This window comes from Hemiscyllium ocellatum, chromosome 24, assembly GCF_020745735.1.
Source record: "Hemiscyllium ocellatum isolate sHemOce1 chromosome 24, sHemOce1.pat.X.cur, whole genome shotgun sequence".
NCBI lineage: Eukaryota > Metazoa > Chordata > Chondrichthyes > Orectolobiformes > Hemiscylliidae > Hemiscyllium > Hemiscyllium ocellatum.
Window position 1 is genome coordinate 10,207,874 of NC_083424.1, and position 24,843 is coordinate 10,232,716.

The 24,843-nt window shown below is 40.8% G+C and overlaps 1 protein-coding gene across 1 annotated transcript in view; it reads right to left on the minus strand.

The window, feature by feature from the left end:
- Nucleotides 1-18,116, minus strand: part of hic2 (hypermethylated in cancer 2) — a 78,247-nt gene extending 60,131 nt beyond the window's left edge. The window contains exon 1 of the mRNA XM_060843459.1: nt 18,031-18,116. The gene's annotated coding sequence lies outside the window, so the exon portion shown is untranslated. The remainder of the gene's footprint in view (nt 1-18,030) is intronic.
- Between the last annotated feature and the right edge of the window lie 6,727 nt (nt 18,117-24,843).

Here is a 24,843-nt window from a genome sequence, read left to right on the forward strand (position 1 = left end):
GAGCACCCAAGCTACAAATCTTCTCACAAACTTTGAACGCCTAGTGGAAATATCACTAGACTATTAATCCAGAAACTCAGCTAATATTCTTGAGTCTTGGGTTCAAATCCCACCAACAGAACTTGATTGCGATGTAAAACACCTGGAATTACAAATATACTGATGACCATTGAACCATTGTCAATCGTTGGAAAACTCCATCTGATTCATTAATGTCCTTCAGGAAGGAAATCTGCCATTCTCACCTAGTCTGGTCTACATGTGATTCCAGACCCACACTCTCAATTGCCCTCTGAAAAAGGCCTAGCAAGCCATTCTGTTGTACCAATCACTACAAAGAACCTTCAAGCACAAGAGACGAGCAATAAATGCTGGCTAGTCAACAACGCCCAGATCTTACCAATGAATAAGACATTTAACTCAACTCTCCTAGCCCCCCTGCACTTTTGGCCGATGTAGTAACACCTGGTATTGTTCACTCTGTGCTAGAGTAGAGGCAGAGAGGGGGGAAAAGTAGAGAACGGAGGTCAGCAGGTCTCCAGTTCCTACCCAGTTACTGTTTTCTGGCTTTAATCAAAACACTACAGGTTCAGGTCAAGTGCAACAAAAGCTGGTTAACAATAGGGCTGGACAGCAGCAATGATGGACTCCTACACAGCAGTCAGGCATAGAGCTGCTGGATTCCTGCTCTCACACAGACCCGTGGATAGCACACTCAAATAAACAACCAGGACAGACAATGTGGGGTCCTGTAGACTCACCATGTGGTTAGTGGGATCTTGTTCTGAGTTGCATAAATTGGGTGGCTGACACCTGCAAACCAACAGCCAGTACCTGCTGCTTGTACATCCATAGCATGATGGCAGTTTCATTGACTCACTTTCACCAGGAATTGAAGTTAACAGGAGAATTTCAGAATGAACACATGAAAACAGTGGTCAAGCTGAGAAGAAGCTGCCTTGATACAGTTACTAAAAATGTAATATAGGTGCAGCACTGAAACCTCAACTTCTGCAGGGCCAGAATTAAAAGTCTGCATGTAGATTTCAGCAAGCTAGAAACTTCTGCTAGTTACAAAGCAGCATTTAAACAAACTGCCGAACACCAGGTCTCCACACTGGAGCAATTATACGTATATACCTGCAACAACACTGGGAAATTCCACTTCAAATTCTCACAACAGTTTAACCTTTTACTTCTCAGGGTGTGGGCAATGTGGCACAGTTACACTTATTGCCCAGCACTCACCAATTATAGAAGCTGGAGAGAGGGTAGTCTGAGAATGGTGCATGGCAGCATTAGTTACTTAGCCTCTTCAAGTAAAAAATGAGGTCTGCAGATGCTGGAGATCACAGCTGCAAATGTGTTGCTGGTCAAAGCACAGCAGGTTAGGCAGCATCTCAGGAATAGAGAATTCGACGTTTCAAGGGCTTATGCTCGAAACGTCGAATTCTCTATTCCTGAGATGCTGCCTAACCTGCTGTGCTTTGACCAGCAACACATTTGCAACTTAGCCTCTTCAGAAGAGCTACCAATGCATCAGATGACGTGAGGACAGCAGAGGAGGACAGACATCCCGTACCTACCTGCCAGCTGGCTAGTCAGATGTATCCACTCCTCAACTTCTGGCAAGCTATTTTGTCCCCAGACCGGACTGACAAACTGACCTCATGGGCACAGACTTTTGATAGCCTTCCAGCACTCCCAGCCTTTTCCAATTACCAAGAAACCCCAAAATCTCTTTAAAGAATTGGCAGCCTCTACTTACTACCAACTGCTTACCCCTTGCAGTAAAAGCCCCTTTTATTTATTTCCTACTTGTTGATATATCAACTTCAATCCTGACTTTTCCTCCCTTGAAAATGAAATTAATGCTCAAAACACAAGTGTATATAGTATTCACAACACAAAATAAGACCATTCTAATCAATGGATCTCTCTGGTGTTCAAACTCAATAAGCGTTAGTTTACTTTAGCATGCACAGTGAAAAAATCTCTCTTCCTTTCCCCCTGCTCATGTCCTCATCAAGCTTCCCTTTAAAAATATCTATGTTATTTGTCTCAACCACAGCAACATGGTCATGAATTTCACAGTCCAGTTCTGACTACAAACGTATGCAATGTCAAATAAACCAGTAGGTGCAACACTTTTGTCTTTTTTTAAAAAAAATTTAAAATTACTTGACAATGGTTCAACATACCAGATTCAGTAAAATAAATACAGTATACAGAAACATTCACGAACAACTGAATTTATCTTTTGCATAACACCTCACCCTTGATAACGATTATTTGAAACATTCAAGCAAAGCCAGTTGTTAAAAATGAAAGATGCATAACACTGAAGCTTGCATTTAATTTCCTTAAATAATAAGACTCAAAAGCATACAAAATACATGCACAAAGATAAAGTGGAAAGCCTTGAAGGGATCGAATGTCCAAAGTTAGCTGGATATATGCAACTTTTTTTAAGAACTGTTTAAGAAAAGTCATAATTATAGAATCCAAAATCGTAGTGAGTTTACAGCACAAGAGGAAATTATTCACCACACTGTCTATACCAACTTCTTGCAAACCCTACATTTCGATAGTACCTTTGACAACCTCAGGAAATCCCAAAACACGTTTTATTTTTCAAAATGTAGCCACTATTACAATGGAGGAAACAAGGCAGTCAATTTGCAAACACCAAGCTCCAAAGAAATAACAAAGCAATAATGACCAGATAATTTTTTTAAAAAGTGTATTATTGGTTCATGGGATGTGGGCATCTCTAGTGAGTATCTCTATTGATGCCTGTCTCAAATTGCCCAAAGATGGCGATGAGGTCCCTCCTTGAACTGCTAGTCTATGGGATACAGGGTCACCCATGCTGCTGTTTGATAGTAATTTCCAGGACTTTTACCCAGCAGTGAAGAAACAATGACAGTTTCAATTCAGGATGATGCACACTTTGGAGGGGAATTCGCATCAGGTGCTGCGCCCATGCATCAACTGCTCTTGACTTTCAAAACTGAGAGACATCTTGTTTGGAAGAGGCATCGTGAATTACAGCAGTGCATTTTGCTGCCACTGTGTACTGGTGGTGAAAGGAATGGGTGAATGTTGGAAGGTGGTGGATAAGATGCCAGTCAAGCAGGCTGCTTTGACCTGAATGGTATTGAACTACTTGAGTGTCATTGGAGTCACTGTCGGAGTCCTAGAGTCATCGAGATGTACAGCATAGAAACAGACCCTTCGGTCCAACCCATCCAAGCCAACCAGATATCCCAACCCAATCTAGTCCCACCTGCCAACACACAGTCCATATCCTTCCAAACCCTTCCTATTCATATACCCATCCAAATGCCTCCTAAATGTTGCAATTGTACAAACCTCCACCACATCCTCTGGCAGCTCATTCCATACACGTACCATTCTCGGTGTGAAAAAGTTGCCCCTTAGGTCTCTTATCTTTCCTCTCTCACCCTAATCCTATGCCCTCTAGTTCTGGGCTCTCCGACCCCAGGGAAAAGACTTTGCCTATTTATCCTATCCATGCCCCTCAAATTTGTAAACCTCTATAAGGTCACCCCTCAGCCTCCGACACTCCAGGGAAAACAGCCCCAGCCTGTTCAGCCTCTTCCTATAGCTCAAATCCTCCAACCCTGGCAACATCCTTGTAAATCTTTTCTGAACCCTTTCAAGTTTCACAACATCTTTTCGATAGGAAGGAGACCAGAATTGCACGCAATATTCCAATAGTGGCCTAACCAATGTCCTGTATAGCTGCAACATGACCTCCCAACTCCTGTACTCAACACTCTGACCAATAAAGGAAAGTATACCAAACACCTTCTTCACTGTCCTATCTACCTGTGACTCCACTTACAAGGAGTTATGAACTTGAAATCCAAGGTCTCAGAGACAAATTGAGAGTATTCCATTGCACTCCTGGCTCCTGCTTTCAAGATAATAGACAGGAACTGGGGAAAGTGAAGACAAGCTACTCACTGCAAAATTCCTAGCCTATGACCTGCTCTTCCTGTTACTGTATTTGTATGGTCAGTCCAGTCCACTTTCTCAACGATAGTAACTGTAGGATGTTGGTTGTTAGTATTCAGTGATTAGATTCAGTGCAGAGAGTTGTTGCTTGGCAATTGTGTGGCACAGGTTAACCTGTTCTGGAGATGTTGATCGAGGAATAAATATATTGATGAGATTTGAGAGTAATTAAGCACGAGATTGAGGAGTACTTGAGTCAGCACGGCTTTGTCAAGGGGAGGACATGCCTGACAAATCTGTTAGAATTTTTTGGAGGAGATAATAAGCAAGTTAGACAAAAGGAGAGCTGGTGGATATGGTGAACTTGGATTTTAAGAAGGCCGTTGACAAGGTGCTACACAGGATGCTGCTAAGTAAGAGTCTCTAGTGTTCAGGGCATGGATAGAAGATTGGTTGACCAGCAGAAGGCAGAGAGTAGTTATAAAAAGGATCTTTTTTAGGATGGCAGCCAGTGACTCGTGGAGTTTTGCAAGGGTCAGTGCTGGGACCACAACTATTCATATTATACATTCACAATCTGGACAAAGGAACTGAGGGCATAAAAGCAAATTACTGTGGATGCTGGAATCTGAACCCAAAAGAGAAAATGCTGGAAAATCTCAGCAGGTCTGGCAGCATCTGTAAGGAGAGAAAAGAGCTGACGTTTCAAGTCTAACTGACCCTTTGTCAAAGCTGAGGGCATTATTGCTAAGTTTGCGGATGACACAAAGATAAATGGTGAGACATGCAGTGTTGAGGGAGCAGGAAGGCTAGGACAGGCTAAAGAGTGGGCAAAGAAGTGGCAGATAGAATACAGCATGGGAAAGAAAGAAGTTAAGCACTTCGGTAGGAAGAATGGAGGTGTAAACTATTTTATAAATGGAGAGAGGCTTCAGAAATCTGAAGGGACTTGGGTGTTCTAGTTCAGGATTCTCTTAATGTTAACAGCTAGGAAGGTAAATGCAATGTTACCATTCATTTCAAGAGAGGTAGAACACAAGAGCAGAGATATACTGCTAAAGCTGTGTAAGGCTCTGGTCAGGCTGCATTTGCAATATTAAGAGCAGTTTTGGGGCCTGTGTGTAACGACCTATATACTGGTGTTGGAGGGGATCTAGAGGAGGTTTGAATGACCCCATGAATGAAGTGCCTGTCATGAGGAGAAGTTGAAGACACTGCATCTGTATTCGATGGATTTTAGAAGGATGAAGTGGGGGTTCTTATTGAAACTTACAGAATACCGACAGGCTAGATAGAATAGACATGGAGATGTTGTTTCCACAAGCAAGTGACGATGGCCTGAGGGCACAGCCTCAGAATGATGGGATAATCCTTTAGGAATCAGATGAAGAGGAATTTTTCCAACCCAGAAGATAATGAATCTGTGGAATTCATTGTTGTGGAAGGCTGTGGAGGCCAAATCATTGAGTATATTTAAGACAGAAATAGATAGGTTCTTGATTAGTCAGGGGATCAAGGGAGAAGGCAGGAGAATGGGATTGAGAAACATCTCAGTCATGGTCAAATGGCAGAGCAGACTCAATAGACTAAATGATACTCCTGTATCGTATGGTCTTATCTAGGCCCAGGACATCACACAGAACATGGTCTGCTCCTTATTGAAATAGGTGAAAGTGGAAGATCCCTTAACCCTAAGGGCAGACAGGACCTTAGTGCAGCTTTTCATTGCGAGGAGAGGAGATGCAAAGCCAGACATCACCACTGTATATTTGGAAATGGATGTTGTGTTTCTGAACAATGAACATGAAGAAAAAGTTGCAGCTAGAGCAGGATGGTGTGTTCAACCATTCAACGAGGGGGACTATCCCTTCAAATGCTCAGGCACTTCTCTTTTTCAAGTCACTTTCCTCTTTGACATTGTTTAAAACATGCCTCTGCAAATAAGTGTTTGGTCATCTGCCTTAATATTTTCTCATGTGGACAGGTGCCTGGTGTTTTGTTTGGCATTGTCCTGCAAAACACCTCGGAGTATTGTATTATATTGGAAAGGGCTATGTAAATACATTTTGTTGTTGTAAAATGATTAAAACTTACTGAAGCTCGCCTCTATTTCAAATTAGATTAGATTACTTACAGTGTGGATATTGGATTATTTTTAAGATTGAAATATCCCTATTACAAGAGGGTGTTGTCTCAACTGCCACCAACTTCTGGTGACAAAGCAGGGCAAGTTCTAACAATTCTCTTGTGTAAAAGACAACTTTTCTAATCTCCTGACAGTTTGAAGAGGTGCTTTTACATGGCATGTCACTACAGTACCATGGCAAAGTAGCTAATCAGCTGCTGGGAAGGGCAAAACCAACCAGAAGATCTTAGACCTTGACAACAGAATATATTAAACATGTTTTTTGAATTCTCTGGAGGCAGCAAAAAGAAAACCCAGCACCTCAAATCTTTTCTCAACTAGAGATTCCCATGCCAGATATCATCCTTCTAGTGAATCACTCTCTGGTTTAAATGCCCTTTAAATGGATGCACAGTATTTCTTAAAAATAATGAAGTGCATTAGACTGTAATTTAAAAAAAGATTTCCATGTACTAAGCCTCATTCTAAATTACGAAAAGATTAACATCTCAAGCATATCTGTGAACACCCTAATGGCTGAATTGTTCCTCATTAACATTTTCACACTTCACTGAAAGCACAATTACAAAGAGGCTGCTCTTTAACTTGCATTGCCATGTTCTGAAAGTAGCACAAGTTTGATGCAGCCTTTGAATTGAACCTGCTGTCTCTATCTTCCAAGGCAAAGATAGCATGATGGAACACCAAAAGCAGCTATGTACTGGTGCAGTCTTGCCATCAAGTCACGTTTTTCCCTCCCATATGAAGTACGCTTGCTTGCATATTGTAGCTCAGGTATTTTTGACAGCTTGAATCTCTCATATGCAGCAATTTTTTAAAAAATCCATGTGCCAAGTGGGTTGGATTCAAGTAGCCCATACTCAGTCCTTTGGATACAGTGAGGTCAAGAAACATTGCTGAGAATCCCAATGTGAGCCCAAGTGATTTTCTCACTTGGAAGTCCAACGTTCTTAAAGGAAAACGCAAAAAAGATTAAGGAAATAGCTCATTGTAATAACCTGAAAACTATTTTTGCCTCATGTATGCAAACTATTTACTACCTGATAATTACTACAGTATTTCAAAAGTGTTTTACCTGGGGCCATGTAGAAAATAACCCATGAATATAATCACACAAACAAAAACCAAGAAATTTGACGCTATCGGTCTCATACCTTTTGAAAGGTGTCTTGGCTCAAACTATTTGCAGATTCACTGAAGGAATCAGTCTTAAAAACCCATCAATTGATGTGGTTTCATTACAATTCTAGTCTGAATGCTGTTATTTTTCAGAAATGCAGGACTGTTGCAAGTTAATGTAACCTTGCAAAAGTAAAATATTCCTTCAATCATTCATTGCCTACCAACTCCCTAAATAAACCCTCACTGATTCACGGGATACTGCAAAGCAAAGGCTTCACACTTTTCTTATTTAAAAAAATAGTTAGGTATAAATGGATCTCCAACTAAAGGGGATGGGATGGAGTCAACGTTTGACTACAACTGCCAACCTTATTTCTAAGCTGCTGTCAAAAAAAGACATTTAATTATAGAAGCGCCTCTGGGCCAATTTTAATTTTTCTCCTTCTTGGTTCAGATCCAGTTGATGAAAACAACGACTTGTTTTAAAACAGACAGGTGATAGCTGCTTATATATTAGGCTGAGGCTGCAGTGGTACAACCACAAAGCCCTCTTTCTCCAGTGGCAACATCAATTATTTACTGGGATTGGAGTGATGCATTTGTTTTTTTATGGTCTACATCCCTGAACAAAGCCACCTAATGTTAGCGAGAGCTGTAATGCTCAAGTCCAGCAGCACTTGTAATAACTTCAAGGCATTTTTGGAGTCATAGACAAAGCATTGCACTGGAGAAGAAAGCTGTTGGTGTTCAATATTCTTGAATCTGATCACGTCTGCCTTTTGAATGTTGTTAACACAATCCTGGTCCAACTTGAACCATAAATCGGTGGACTTTACATTGCATTTAACAACTGGATTGTTGCACAGGAAAGTTACACAAATATCTAGTGAAATATTAAGACTGTTCAATGCTGACAAAAAGGATGCACTGCACATTTAGATGGACTAAAAACATACCACAAAATGCAAGTCATCGTCATACAAGGCATCACCTTTAACTCTCCAAGTTTTGCTATCTCATCTGCCCAGAGTGATGGCATTTCTGCCCTTGGATTTTTGCAGCAGCCAAACTTGGCCAATTTTGTACCCTGTTCTCACCATTGTATCAAAGAGAATCATCATAATAAAGAGGCAAACTGCACATTTGTATGTCTATTACCTGTGCTTCTCAGGATTAAATCCCAGACATATTTGGAGAAAGACAAGCGAAAATTTTGGGCGCGTTTTACCTTAGTAAATAAGATAAGTTGTTGGTTATCTAAAATACCACATGAGAAAGCACACAGCTTGCAAACTGGGGAAAACAAAGAAAAATAAACTCCCAAAACAGGGCTGCTGGAGAATAAGGAAATAAAATCCTGCAAAGTTATCTTGATTTTAATTATTGCACCACTGATGGCTGCCTTCTTTTTCTTAGACCCTAAAGTTTGTAATTTCCACCTTAAACCTCTCCTTTCAATCATTCCTTAGAACCCACCTTTTTGACCAAGCTTTAGATCACCTGACCCAATATCTCCTTGTATAACTCACTGTTATATTTGATTTTATATTTTCCTGTGAAGCACCTTGGGAACCTAGATTTATACAATGCCTTCAATGTAATAGAAGTTATTGTAACGTAAATCCATATTTATTCCATTTTAAATTGGAAAATGTATTTTTACATTTCTATTCAATTAAGGTAACCCATGGCCAGCCAAACAGTGCTGTACAGTAAACTAATATTAAATGTAAATAAAACCCATAATGACAAGAAATTAAATAACAGTTCACCACATTCTATATAATGGACTGCTTTAGAAGATTCAATGGAGTCCGGTAGCGTCCCAGGAAGTGTGGAGCAACAGCAACATGAAACTGAACCACACAGATGTCCTCCTTACTGAAGGAAGTATATTTTTGCCTTGGAGACATTGCGCTGAGGGTTTCTAAGACTGATTCCCAGAATAAAAGGATTCTCCTGCAAGAAGTTATCAAGTCTAAAATTTAAAGGCTACCAGACAATCTCACTGAAACAAGATTTTTTTAAAAATGCACAGTTTCCCTAGCTGCGGAGTCTAGAACTAGGGGCCACAGTCTCAGAATGAGGGATTCATCATTTAGGACTGAAATGAGAAGAACTCTCTTTATTCATAAAACTTTGGAATATTTTATCTGAGATCGCTGAAGATGGTCAATCACTGAGTATGCTCAAGGAGACCAGAGCTGTATATTTCAGTGTTAAAAAGATATTGGGATTGTGTGGGAGCGTACAGTCAAAACTGTAGATCAGCCATGATCTTATTGAATGACTCAAAGGACATTTGTTAAAAATATATATTTGATAAGGCAGTTGCAAGTCTGCCTTTCACTGCCTAACCCCAACAGGACCAGCAGCAAAGGTGTAGTATAAATGGCCAAACCTAAACACCTCAAGCAGCATATTGCAAATCTTGAACACTCGCTGCATGAAAACATTATTCCTTTAATCACCTTTGTTTTTTTTTGGTGAACTGCTTTAAATAAAAGTCCTCTGGTTTTTGACCCTTTTGTCAATAGGAACAATTTACTTCAATTGAACTCCTCACAATTTTAAACACTTGGATTAACTCTTCTCTCAAAAGGTTCTCTAAGGAAACCTTTAACTACTCCAATCTAACCACAGCAGAACCTCATCCTGGGAACTTAATCTCTTCTGTACTAAAGCCTTCACACCTCATCAAGCTCATTCTTCTCTCTAAATCCCCTCCAACATTTTCCCCTCCTCTACTCAAGGTAGTGACGCACGCCGAGGTATGGTCCCATAATTCTTGAAGGAAACCATTAATTACGGGTAACCAGAGACAGGGAGTATCAACCGAGTCAGACATTTCAATCAGGGGCACTTTTATACAGGAATCACTGGATTACAACCCTGACAGACAACCCAATCTGATTCTACCCCACTTGTCTAGCCTGACCCCCAGAGATTCTAGTTCATTCTCACCCACAAGATGTACTGCAGTAATCCACCACAAATCCTTAGACAGCACCTTCCAAACCTTTGTCACTTCCATTTGGAAAGTGACAGGCAGCAGATACATAGGAACACCACCCTCTGCAAGTTCCCCTCACAAGCTACTCACTAACATGACTTGGAGTTATATTGCTATTCCTTCAATGGCACTGGATAAAAAGCCTGAAATTCTCTCTTAAGGGATTGTGGGTTTACTAACAGCACATAAACTGTAATGTTTCAAAGCAGCAGCTCACTACCACCATCTCAAGGGCAACTAGGGATGGGCAATAAATCACAGCCAGTGAGCTCTGGCCAGTGATGTCCATGACTAAATAAAATATAAACAGGTAGGTTTCCTACAGACGAGCACCCATTCAACACACCTTAGCTTTTAGCTCCTTCAACAAGAATAAACTAGCAGTTTGGTAAAAACAATGACTGCAAATGCTGGAAACCAGATTCTGGATTAGTGGTGCTGGAAAAGCACAGCAGTTCAGGCAGCATCCGAGGAGCAGTAAAATCGAAATTTTGGGCAAAAGCCCTTCATCCTGATTTTACTAGTCCTCGGATGCTGCCTGAACTGCTGTGCTTTTCCAGCACCACTAATCCATAAACGAGCAGTTTGCCATCTCTATCGAACCCTACACCATGCAGTAATCAATGGCCAGTCTAACTTATTGGAGAGCACAGTAAAATTAAAACTTTCCCAGAAATTAAATACATTTGCCCACTTAAGAGTGTTGCTAACATGAAGCAACACAAGGTAGGTACAGTCAAATTAAACAATTGGTCAGGCACGTTATTCCCTCATTCAGGACATTGTCCTGTTATAAGCCAGGAAAAAAAAACAAATATGAGGTAGATGGTTCCAATTTAGGTATAAATTCAACACCAGATGTGCACAGATTTGAGACAAGCAATGCTTGCAAACTGAATCTATTGGAGGTCCCACCCAAGTGACATCTAGTGGATCCGTTTTCAAAGTCATAAAAAGTATGTCAGGCACCGATTAAGAGTACGTATCGGAAAAAGATTGTTAAACAAAGAAAAATGCTATGCCATATGGTGACGAGATGCTGTTTGGGTGCAAGCTACCTTAAGAAGTTTAATTATTCCCACTTACTAGGATTTTCATTTTAGCAGTAAAATAATGGAGCTGGAATGATTCACAGCTAGGGGATATCAGTGGATCATATCTCGTTACTAATAGGAGAAAAGAGATGTCTTTTTGATATTACAGGAAATGGTAAATAATCTCAATTATGTTCCGGGATCAAATGTTAAAGCAAGGTTCCATCTGCTCTTTCTTGGATGGATCTTAAAAATCCAAACACTATTCTGAAGAGTCAGGGAGCTCTTGAAAGGGCACTAACATGCATTCCTCAATCAATATCAAAAAAGCAGATTACCTTTGTCATTTATCTCATTGCTGTTCATGGGAACACAACTGTATACAATCCAGCTGTTGTTACTACATGACAGAAATGACCAAACTTCAGAAGTAATTCATTATCTGTAAAGCACACAGAGACACACAGAAATCAAGACTGGCTTAACAGCAACACCCCCTCATTCTTTTCCTTCAAGTGCCTCAAATCCTCATCTGCTCTCGTCTCCTGAATGAGCAGACCCTCAGTAGGACAGATGGTATTTAACCAAAGCCATCAGGAAACACAGGCAAGCTTTTTGACAAAGGAGCTGTTACCTAGAGATACATTTTTTAATCTGTTTGATCATGGGATGTGAATGAAATTGGCAAAACCAGCAATGCTGTCCACCACTAAATGCCTTTGTATCAAGTGGCTTATTGAATGATCTGAGAGAGTAGTTAAGTTATCACATTGCTATGTGTCTAGAGTCACGTGTAGGCCAGATCAGATAGAGATAGCAGGTTCCCTTCCCTCAAGCACTTTAAATGAATCAGGTGGGTTTTGAAGACAATTGACAGTTCCATGGTCATGAGATTAGTTTTCAATTCCATCAATCCTATTTAGATTCTGCAAGCTGTCATAATGGGATCCAAACCAGTTTCCTCAGAACCTGGGCTGCACGATAACTTGTCACATGAGGTTACTACTGCAACACCAGCTCTTCAGTAGAGTATCTGTAAGCATTATGGAAGTAACTGGATATATCTTTGACAAAAATGATTAGCCTCCCATGTGTATCATCCAAAGAGATAAAAATTTGGCACATTGTCTACTATCAACTGTCGTCATGGCTAATTCAGTAAAATTTAGTCAGATTCATCAGTGCTGATCTTAAAGAAAAACCTGATACACACTGTGGTTGTGGACTAAAAAAGAACTCCTGGTTAATAACATCTGATGTCTCTCAGGATGCTTCACATAAAATAACTTACTTTTGAACCACTGCTGATGTTGACAAAGTACTAATAGTGAAACACATTTAAAAAAAAAATTGGTTTCCCCCTTCTGCCCCAACACTTAGCTGCTCAAATTCACACACAAGACTCCCATAAACAAGCTTCAGAAACCTTGGACATATTGACAGTATTCCACTGCACTTCCTTCCCCATTAAATTAATGAAACAATAAATCATTGGATGAAAACAGTAGATTTCTTCATGTTAGGAAATCTTCCAACTTGTCACGAGGCAGTGGGTTCAATTCCAAATCCAATATTTGGATGCAGTACATTTTTTTCTGGAGGAACCGCAGCCCCTTTTGCATTGCAAAAAGAAAAAGAATACATATACACTACTTAGCTCCAGGCCTCAACAGAATCTGCATATTCCCGAGTGGGACGTATTCAACGTAGAGACACCTGAAGTCAGTTTGCATCTGTGCAAATGTTAACCTAAAGCCCTACTAACTTGGTGATAAGTTAACCGAGGTTCAAAGCCAATGGTCAAACAACATGATTATGGCAATGGTCATTCCCTGTAAAAGTGTTATCAACAAAAGTGAAGTTGCCACTGCCTCGTGACAAGTTGGAAGATTTCCTAATATGAAGAAATCTACTGTTTTCATCCAATGATTTATTGTTTCATTAATTTAATGGGGAAGGAAGTGCAGTGGAATACTGTCAATATGTCCAAGGTTTCTGAAGCTTGTTTATGGGAGTCTTGTGTGTGAATTTGAGCAGCTAAGTGTTGGGGCAGAGGGGGAAACCAATTTTTTTTTAAAATGTGTTTCACTATTAGTACTTTGTCAACATCAGCAGTGGTTCAAAAGTAAGTTATTTTATGTGAAGCATCCTGAGAGACATTAGATGTTATTAACAAGGAGTTTTACTGGGATACCTGGACTGGAAGTCAATTTGATTTAAATGAAACATCTGCGTTTTACTGTTCTTTTCAGGAGGAGCCCAAGTGAGCAATGCTGTTGCTTACAGAATTCTACAGCTATTACAAGTATCAAAGGGATGCGTATTCCACAGGTTCAACTCCCACCCCAGCTGCAGTCACTATGAAGGCTCCACACTCCCACCTGAGGCTTGATGACCCTCAAGTTCACTTCATCACCAGCCACCTCTCTCGCTAATGAGAGGGCAGCATATTGTCCTCTGTTGGCCTTCACAATCGCGTGGCCCATCCTACCACTGCTAACTCTTTAAAAAGAGGTATCCAAGTAGACCCACTCCTCCATTCTTTCCCAACAGCATCCTAATTTCTCACTCTCCATTCAAGTACAGGATTTCATTTGAGTATAACAACTAAATCTCTTTCGAAGACCTTTTCAGAAGTATACAGTCATATAGCTCCACATAGCTAGCAAGCAGGGTGCAATAAAATGAATGATTGCCACTGCCATTTTAAAAAAAATGGAAAGTGAGGGAATTTCCCATTCTGCGTGAGATTACAAAAGTTTACTGGGAAGTGTGGCCTATTTGGTTTATGCTTGGGTGCTTAAAGAGGTCAGCTTGCAAATTCTATTTTGGAACTGGGAGAAGAGAGATGGAGTAATTTTGTGGAGCTGTCAGCATGTGGGGGGGGGGGGTGGGAAAAGAGAGGTTTGGAATTATCTTGCAATATTTTATTTTCTTGTGCCATTTTTTCCTTTTTATATAAAAGGATTTGTTCAGCCATTGGAAATATAAACAGGAAACAAGTAGCAGACCTGTTGGCATCTAAACACATAAAAGGATAGGTTAGTGGACGCACCTACTATGTTTCCTCAGGAATAGTTGCCTTAGAGGGGGTTACAACACAGATTAACTACAATGATACCAGGGCTTAAAGGATTACTTTATGAGGACAAGTTGCATTCACTTAACATGATCCTTTTGAAGTTAAAGTTAGAAGTGTTTCCCAAACCTTTTCCCACTGTGACCCCATTTCGAGGTGAGATCTGGGAGACCCATGGCCTGTTAGAGGAGGAGAACAATCCTGTTGCATCTTGATTAGAGCTCTGCCACAGTGTTGTTATTTTCTCTGAAGTTGTGACACCAAATTTGGGAGATCCTCGGTTAGAAGCTTGGATTGTGCGAGTGTGCAGTGGTGTGGAGTATGGATCCAATTGGGTGTTTATGTGACATTGGGATTTGCTGGGGGGGGGGGGGGGGGGGGGGAGGGGTAAATGGGATAAAGGAAGTGGGAGATGGTTTTAAAGATTTTATTTACCTGGGAGTGAAATTCTGAAACATTTTCCACATAGAGAATATTGGAAATCCAAAATCTGTGGGAGGTCAAAGTGAACTTTTCAAGACTAATCTCAATAGGTTTTTGTTAGATGAGCCTAACAAGGGATATGGAATAGAAGCAGGTCAATGGAATTGTGTACAGATGCACCAAGGCCAGATTTAACCTGTTCCATCATTTGTCAGGCTGATAGGAAAAGGGGTTAGCCAATGTTCCGAACATCCAAAATACTAGCCACTATTTTCGCCGGCTGCAAGTGTACCAAGCATTGCCAGTATGCATCAATTCTAATTCACTCTTACGTTTAGTTCAGAGTAGCAAAAGGAAAGATATCTGGTTTGAACTGACAAAACTGCCTGCTGTTCACCCCAAAAAATAATTATTTGGACATCACTCCTATAAAAAAAGTGCCACTTTCAAACAAAAAAAAATTACACTGGTTGTAAATACTAATGTCAGTTTGCAGTTCATATCAGGTGTAGCATTTATTGAAAATATGTTCATTAATAATACCCAATATTAGTACACAAAGTGCCAACAGTTTAATTTCAGGAGCATGCTTTTGTAAAGTTAGATTCACAGAAAAAGGTAGTTAATTTGAAAGAAATGTAAATGACAAACTAGCTGGGTTACTCCCTTTCCTTGCAATGCTTATTAATAATCAGTAACAACAACAGAAGGAAAGTATGTTGCTTAGAGAAACAACAGCAAGCACAGGTAGTATAAAAATCTCAAAATGCTGTTCTCTCTGCTACTCTTAAATCAGTTGCACTGATCCAAAAATTGAACAGAGTTGCAAATAGATGAACTTGCCAATATTCACAAACACATACGTATGCTCCTACTTTAATTTAATATTTGTGGAAATGTTTTAAAACCAGTCAGCTTTTAGCGATGGCTCACATTGCATGCTTTAAAATAAAGATTGTTGCAACAATCAAAATGAGATGATAACTTTCAAACATTTTAAAAATTTTCTGAATTGACTTTTAGAAAATCTTTCAATTATTTTGTTGTTGGTGTGTCTTTTGCCGGGGAATGACAACAAAGTAACTTTAATGTGTTTTCCCACAAGACATGTTACAGTAGATGAAACTCCGAGCGGAGCAGAAGTCAATACTCCATGTAGCAATTCACTGAATTATTCAATCAAAAACGCAGAACAAATTTCTGACTGTGCACAGTCTTATACAAGGTGCATCTTATCCCAAGAGTATGGATTTTAAAAAAACCCTCTGAAGTGAAAATCCCAATTTGATTTTTTTTAAATGGCACGTGTTCAGGATTTATTATTAAAATCGTGTTTTATTTATGAATTGATTGACTGATTGATTGCGCCTGTAGCACCGCACACAGGACAACCTAACACATCATGTCGTAGAAAGAGCCAATTAGTGATCCTTCAATAAATAGTCATCTCTTGATTCAGGAGTTTCAAAGTGTAAAGTTTAACTTTTATTGCAAATTATTCAGCCTCAAAAAAAAAGTGCGCTCAACCTCATAATTTTACAAATTTAACAAGAGTTTCAACAATTTTTTCCCCAGGAGAAAGTCATCTAATGTACACTCAGTTATGAGATACAGAGGGAAAAAAGAAGCTTGGTTATACATCCTTACGGAGATCGAAGCAATGAAAAGTGATTTGTGAGAACTGAAACAATATTTGGATATAGGGCTGAAATAGTGCTTCATCATAATCCTTTACATTGAAACAAAAACCAATCATCTCTTATTGAAGTTTACATTTAATGAGATAGCAATAAAACTTGGGTTTGCAATTAAATATTTTTCAAATTAGATACAAATCATTAAGTGCTACGTTTTAGTTTTAACAAGCACATACAAATGTTTATTTCCCCAAGTCTCATAGAAAAATTAATTTTAAAAGGCATCCTCAGAAAATTCTTATTTTCAACAGCTATTCTCCAAGTTTGCACCATTCTACAGTAACCTAAAGTTCTGAATTCCCCTCACAGCTATAAATGCTGATTTTGCAGTATTGGATATTGATATATATTGTCACACATTTCTGCAACTAAAAATATATATTTTTAAAAATGCATAGCAACACTGACCCAGACAATATGAAAGAGTAGTTGAAGGACGATTTACTGTTGTCACTTTTGTGGGAAATTAAATCCTACTATTGAAACTATATTAGTTTCATGTCCCACAAGGTTAAAGAGGCACCCATATTAGTGAGATACTTTGGCCAAAGATCTGATTAAGCGAGTAATCTGTATCAAGGTATTATACACAAGCTGCCCTTTAGCCAAGAAACCAGGGTTAAACTGACTGAGAGATAATTGAATTTAATAATTTTACCTTCTGATTGGCATTGTATATTCCCCTAGCGATGTAATGTGTGCGCTACAGAAGACAACTCAAAAGCGGCGGGCGGGGGAAGGGAGGTGGAGCAGGAAAACGGGACAAGATTTGTCCGAATTGAGCAATTTATATACATCCTTTAAAAAAAAGGAACAATGTAAGCATTCGATTGCAATGTTCTGTGTAGAGAATGTTTCATTTTATACTTAAAACCACCGCTGCCATTCGGAGATTAAAAAAATTCCAGTGTACTTAACGTTAAAAAAACGTACATTTTTTTTAAAATAAATTGTATCGACAGATTGGAAACAGGCAATGGAAAACATACGAAGCAAAAAAAGTTTATACTTGAAGCTTTTTCTGATCAATACTTGCTTTGGATGATGGCGCTCACTCTAGCTCGAGTCTACTCAAGCAAATTGTCCGTCATAGATTTCAATTAAAAAAACACATTGTTTCAGTCAGAAAATGAATAATCTCCAAATTTTCAACTGCATTTGATCGATTTTCAATCATGCAGAAAAAAAAGAGGGGGGAAGAAGTGGAATGGAATGTCTCTCGGTCGGTGGGGAGGGGAGGGAACGGGGTAAACGAAAAGGGGGGGGGTGAGGGGAAAATTCTCTTCCGTTCAACAACAGGGTTAGCAAAGAAACCGAGGACATGATGACCACAGCTTGCCAAGCTGGTATTACTGGCTTCAGGAGTAGGCACAACACAAGAGATAGAATCCTGCACTTTTACTGACACCAATTCACAGAACGGAGCAAACCTTCAGCCGCCCTAAAGCCGACACCCCTGGCCCCCGCCGCAAGCAGAGCAGAAAGGAACAGACCGGACCAGAGAGAGAGAAAAGCAAAGTTGGAAAGGATACCTTGAGACATCCGCCAGGTTTTCAGTGTACCACACCAGGTCTCATCTCACAGTCTTTCCACCGCCATCTTGCTAGCTAGTGACGTTGGTATCTCACCCCTGACCCAATATTTGAATAGAAGCCAAGAGCAAAAAAAGAGGGAGAAGGAGAAACACACACATAGGAGGTGGGAGGCAGGAAGAGAGGAGACGGACACGGAGAGAGAAACGTCTGTGCCAGTTGGACAACATGAGACGCTGACACCCTGATCTGCAAATGTTGCAACTTTCCTCAATTGATCAACATTGTTACGGCTTAGAAATATTGCTACTTAGTATCAAATTTGGGATTGTTTATTGTTACTTTGTATTCCCGGGGACTGTGGACTGAAACAACATTGAAATTATAAATGTATAGGCTTCCTTTCCCCCTCCCCCCCAAAACACACCACACACCACTCTCGTATTAATTTTATTCAGTTCTACTCATGGAAGAACTTCACTTCCCAAGGGCAAGGCAGCTGCAATGTACCATTCATGCCATGACCTGCATATTTCTTTTGCGTTTAGCAATCCCGTGCTACAGGCTGTTTGGAACAAAAAGTGTTCTGGCGTTCTTACATACATGTACAAATTTTACAATGCCCTTTAAAAATAAATCAAATAAGTAGAGGCGTTGCAAGGTTGACCCTCCTGTTTAATTTGCTAAAAGGTTGTTATATACACCAGCAACGCTGAAAAGGTGGGGGGGGGCGTGCAGGGGTAATTGTGCAGAAAGGCTATTGAAGTGCTTACGGTAACAAACAAAAGATAAGCTCACAGATGTTCCCATCGGAAATGAAATCATTGAATCCCCCCCAACCCTTGCAAACCCGCCCATAAGTCGCTAGGATTGGTTGTTTGGGCGCTCTGAGTATCTCCGGCTCATGTGTATGGTTACAGCCACTATCTGTTACACATCGTCAGCAGTAATCTCACACCGTATTTGGGATTAGTCATTCACCCTTTTATGTTATGCAACACTTCTCTTTTGGTGGCAAAAATTGGTGCCTGCCGCGTGGAATTGACGAGGGGTTGTCGATAGTTTAATCTGAAAAGCACCATCCTTGTCCTGAAACACGTGTGCGTGAGTTCCTGGTGAAAATGCCCCCACCCCCCATCTCATTCAAGGGAGGAGGGTAGCACTGTGTCCTGAGGAGTACCCATAAAGTGACACGCATTTTGTGCCCCACTTCCAAAAATCCCCTTTAAGGTAAAAGGAAGCGAGAGAGTGAAACCGTATGCTGATCACACTATTCAACCCATTCCTCTGCAATTTTGTCTTAGCAATGATTTGTCAGAACTGTGCAGAGACTGAATACTCCCAAGCAGATCATGGGATCTGTTCGTTTTGTTTAAACCAATAGCGCCGAAATGCAACCTAACTTATCCGCACCCCTTACCGCCCCCAACCCCCAAAGAGCCCACTTTGTCAGAAACACACGAATTCCCTGACACCTTGTGGATTTCCCGGCAACTGCAGCTGGTCACATTACAACATTTTTGTTCCGAAGAAGCAGAATGTGTTGGGAACACTCAGCCGTCCGTCCCCTGGGGACTCGCGTGGCGGTGGTAGGGAGGTAATATAGGGTTAGTTTTGGGCCCTAGGAAAAAAAGTAACCTAAAAAGGCACTAAAGGCAGCCAAGAGGAAACTGAGGTCAGGAAAGTTCAGATACTGCCAGTCATTCCGACAATCTGGCTAACATGCAGCTAGCCAGGCCCAGTCTTAACTATATTCATTTCTACCTTCCCGGGGGCGGAGAGAAATAAAATTCAACAATTTTAGATTTTCAATCTCAGCAAGTTTCTGTCAGACAGCAGACATGAATCCATGTCATCACATCAGAGGCACTGAGACAGGACGTGTGCCTGATGAGTTCAGCATGGAGATTATCTCATGGGTGAATGCATGGCCAGAAGGCAAGGTGAATGAACAATTGTACTATTTTTGAAGACTTTAGATTTTATTGTCACGTGTACTCAAGTATAGGAGTACAGTGAAAAGTGCCTAATGTCACCTCACATTGTACCATCTTAAGTCCAAAAATCTTTGATTCGTTTATTATTTTGCATCCAAGTTAAGCATTAAGCATTACAGACCTACATAGAATATGTAGAAAAAAGATAATAGTTAAGATTAAAGTCCTTCTTAATATAGAGTAGAAAAAAAGGAATTCATGCAGAAGGTGGTGTGTATATGGAATGAGCTGCCAGAGGAAGTGGTGGAGGCTGGTACAATTACGGCATTTAAAAGGCATCTGGATGGGTATATGAACAGGAAGGGTTTAGAGGGATATGGGCCAAGTGCTGGCAAATGACGCTAGATTAATTTAGGATATCTTGACATGGAAGAGTTGGACTAAAGGGTGTGTTTCAATGCTATACACCTGTGATTCTAAGTTAAAAGTTCAACAGTCTTTGATGAGTCCATCCTGTACTTTGGCGATCTGTCTTGTGTGCATGAGGAACTTGTTTTGTCACTTATTTCCCTCTGAGAAACAACCTGGGAGTCTTCAGGATGAATTTGAGTAGTTTGTCAGGGGCTGCAAGTGAGTCAGTTGGGCTCCAAAAAGACAATAAAATAAAACAAAGACATGCAGATACTGGAAATCTGAAAGCAAAAACCTGAAATTACTGGAGAAACACATCAGACCTGGCAGTATCTGTGGAGAGAATGCGAAGTCAACATTTTGGGTCGAGTGATTCTTCACCAGAACCCTGATAATAATGTTCACTCTATATCAATCTAAACAAATCAAATCAAAACAAAATGATTTGTTAGTTCAAATTGATTATAAACATTCCTTCCCAACTCCTCTACCCACCTTAGCTATTGTGGACTCATCTCCCCACTAACTCTCATGTTGAAAGTCTCTGCCCTGCAAATTAATTCTCACAGCCCCTCCTGTCACTGTCAAAAAACCAGCTCCCACTCCATGTTTACCTGCAGCTCTACCCCTTCGAAGGTCAGAGTGACCCTTATGTTACTTTATGAGAGTTGGTTACCTTGTCAGAGGGTGCACAGCCCTAGGATCCTGCATTCATTCTAAATTGCTCTCCAGGGCCATGGGACCTCTCTCTGGTCTGTCAGATTTTGCACACTTCACAACCACTCTGCTATTCTGCTGTCAACATTTACATCTCCTCTCGATCTATTGTGTTTTTATATGTCCTGTTTTCATATGTTTTTGCCGTACACCTTCATCACTCTGTCAAATAATCAATTATGCCCTTATCATGAACCTTTCCAATATGATTATTACCTGCCCTATTTCTCCCTCTCTGAACCTGCAGTTTACAAAACAGAAAGAGAACTATCCAACATAGTCTAAACGCAAAATCACTCCGACTTCATTGACTGAGCTTCAGTGCATAGACGTTGCTTGTGTGCGTATGGCCACTTAGAAACTAAGTATCAGTTGCCCGCCACTGAAAAGTGCCTAATGTCACCTCACACTGCACCATCTTAGATAAAAAAAATCTTTGTTTCTTTATTACTTTGCATCCAAGTTAAAAAATTAGGCATTACAGACCTTCAACAAACCAACGTATTCGCTGTCCAAGATCTCTGTCTCAGGCTTGCTGCAGTGTTCCAGTGAAGCTGAACGCAAGCTGGAAGAACAACATCCCATTTTCCTGCAGCCTTCTGGTCTCAATATCAAGTTCAACACCTTCAGGGTTTGAACTTCACCCACGTCCTTACCCTAAACCTCGTTCCCAGACCTCGTTAATATATGATTGCATTATTTGCCTCTTACAGACCCCATTAATAAATATTCATCCCACTAGCCTGATTGTTATCCACTCATTTCACTGTCCAACAGTTCATAGAGTCATAGAGATGTACAGCACGGAAACAGACTCTTTGGTCCAACTTGTCCATGCTGACCAGATATCCCAACTCAATCTAGTCCCACCTGCCAGCACCCGGCCCATGTACCCTCCAAACCCTTCCTATTCATATACCCATCCAAATGCCTTTTAAATGTTGCAATTGTACCAGCCTCCACCACTTCCTCTGGCAGCTCATTCCATATATGTATCACCCTCTGCGTGAAAAAGTTGCCGCTAGGACTATTTTATGTCTTTCCCCTCTCACCCAAACCCTATGCCCTCTAGTTCTGGACTCTCCCATCCCAGGGAAAAGACTTTGTCTATTTATCCTATCCATGCCCCTCATGATTTTATAAACCTCTATAAGGTCACCCCTCAGCCTCCGACGCTCCAGGAAAAACAGCCCCAGCTTATTCAACCTTTCCATGTAGCTCAAATTCTCCAACCCTTGGCAACATCCTTGTAAATCTTTTCTGAACCCTTTCAAGTTTCACAACATCTTTCCGATAGGAAGGACACCAGAATTGTGCGCAATATTCCAAAAGTGGCCTAACCAATGTCATGTACAGCCACAACATGACCTCCCAACTCCTATGGTCTAGATTAGAGTGGTGCTGGAAAAGCACAGCAGTTCAAGGATGCTGCCTGAACTGCTGCACTTTTCCAGCATCACTCCAATCTAGACACTGGTTTCCTGCATCTGCAGTCATTGTTTTTACCTCCCAACTCCTATACTCAATACTCTGACCAGTAAAGGTAAGCATACCAGTGCCTTCTTCACTATCCTATCTACCTGTGACTCTACTTTCAAGGAGTTATGAACTTGCACTCCAAGGTCTCTTTGTTCAACAGCACTCCCTAGGACCTTACCATTAAGTGTATAAGTCCTGCTAAGATTTGTTTTCCCAAAATGCAGCACCTCGCATCTGCCACTTCTCAGCCCATTGGCCCATCTGGTCAAGATCCTGTTGTAATCTGAGGTAACCTTCTTCGCTGTCCACTACACCTCCAACTTTGGTGTCAACAGCAAACTTACTAACTGTAGCTCTTATGCTCACATCCAAATCATTTATGTAAATGATGAAAAGTAGAGGACCTGGCACCGATCCTTCTGTCACTCCACTGGTCACAGGCCTCCAGTCTGAAAAACAACCCTCCACCACCACCCTCTCTTCTCCTTTGAGCCAGTTCTGTATCCAAATGGCTAGTTCTCCCAGTAATTCATGAGATCTAACTTTGCTAACCAGTCTGCCATAGGGAACCTTGTCGAACGCCTTACTGAAGTCCATATAGAGCACGTCCACCACTCTGCCCTCATCAATCCCCTTTGTTACTTCTTCAAAAAACTCAATCATGCTTGTGAGACATAATTTTCCACGCTCAAAGTCATGTTGACTATTCTTAATCAGTCTTTGCCTTTCCAAATACATGTGCATCCTATCCCTCAGGATTCCCTCCCACAACTTGCCCACCACAGAGGTCAGGCTCATCAGTCTATAGTTCTCTGGCTTGTCCTTACTGCCTTTCTTAAACAGTGGCACCACATTAGCCAACGTCCAGTCTTCCAACACCTCACCTGAGACTATCGATGATACAAATATCTTGGCAAGGAGCCCAGCAATCACTTTCCTAGCTTCCCACAGAGTTCTGGGGTACACCTGATCAGGTCCTGGGGATTTATCCACTCTTATGTGTTTCAAGACATCCAGCACTTCCTCCTCCGTAATATGGATATTTTTCAAGCTGTCACTATCTATTTCCCTACATTCTATATCTTCAATATCCTTTTCCACAGTAAATACTGATGAAAAATACTTGTTTAGCATCTCCCCCATCTCCTGTGGCTCCACACAAAAACCACCTTGCTGATCTTTGAGGGGCCCTATTCTCTCTCCAGTTACCCTTTTGTCCTTAATGTATTTGTAAAAACCCTTTGGATTCTCCTTAATTCTATTTGTCAAAGCTATCTCATGTCCCTTTTTCACCCTCTTGATTTCCTTCTTAAGTATACTTCTACTGCAATTATAAGTTAGTTTCACTACAGTCTGGAAACAGGCCCTTTGACCCAACAAGTCCACACCGACCTCCAAAGAGTAGCGTACACAGACCCATTTCCCTTTGACTAATGCAACTAACACTATAGGCAATCTAGCATGACCAATTCACCTGACCTGCACATCTTTGGATTGTGAGAGGAGACCCACACAGACATGGAGAGAATGCGCAAACTCCACACGGACATCACCTGAGACTGGAATTGAACCCAGGTCCCTGGTGCTATGAGGCAGCAGTGCTAACCACTGAGCCACCCTGATTGAGCCACCCTGATATTCGTCTATGGATTCACTCGATCTATCCTGTCAATACTTGACATATACTTCCTTTTTCTTAACTAAACCCTCAATTTGTTTAGTCATCCAGTATTCCCGACACCTACCAGCCTTTCCTTTCACCCTGACAGGAATATACTGTCTTTGGATTCTCGTCAACTCATTTCTGAAGGCTTCCCATTTTCCAGTCATCCCTTTACCTGCGAACATCTGCCCCCAATCAGCTTTTGAAAGTTCTTGCCTAATACCGTCAAAATTGGCCTTTGTCCAATTTAGAACTTCAACTTTGAGATCTGGTCTATCTTTTTCCATCACTCTTTTAAATCTAATGGAATTATGGTCGCTGGCCCCAAAGTGCTCCCCCACTGATACCTCAGTCACCTACCCTGCCTTATTTCCTAAGAGTAGGTCAAGTTTTGCAAGAGTAGGTCTAGTACGTACATCCACATACTGAATCAGAAAATTTTCTTGTACACGCTAAACAAATTCCTCTCCATCTAAACCCTTAACACAATGGCAGTCCCAGTCTATGTTTGGAAAGTTAAAATCCCCTACCATAACCACCCTATTATTCTTACTGAGATCTCCTTACAAGTTTGTTTCTCAATTTCCCTCTGACTATTAGGTGGTC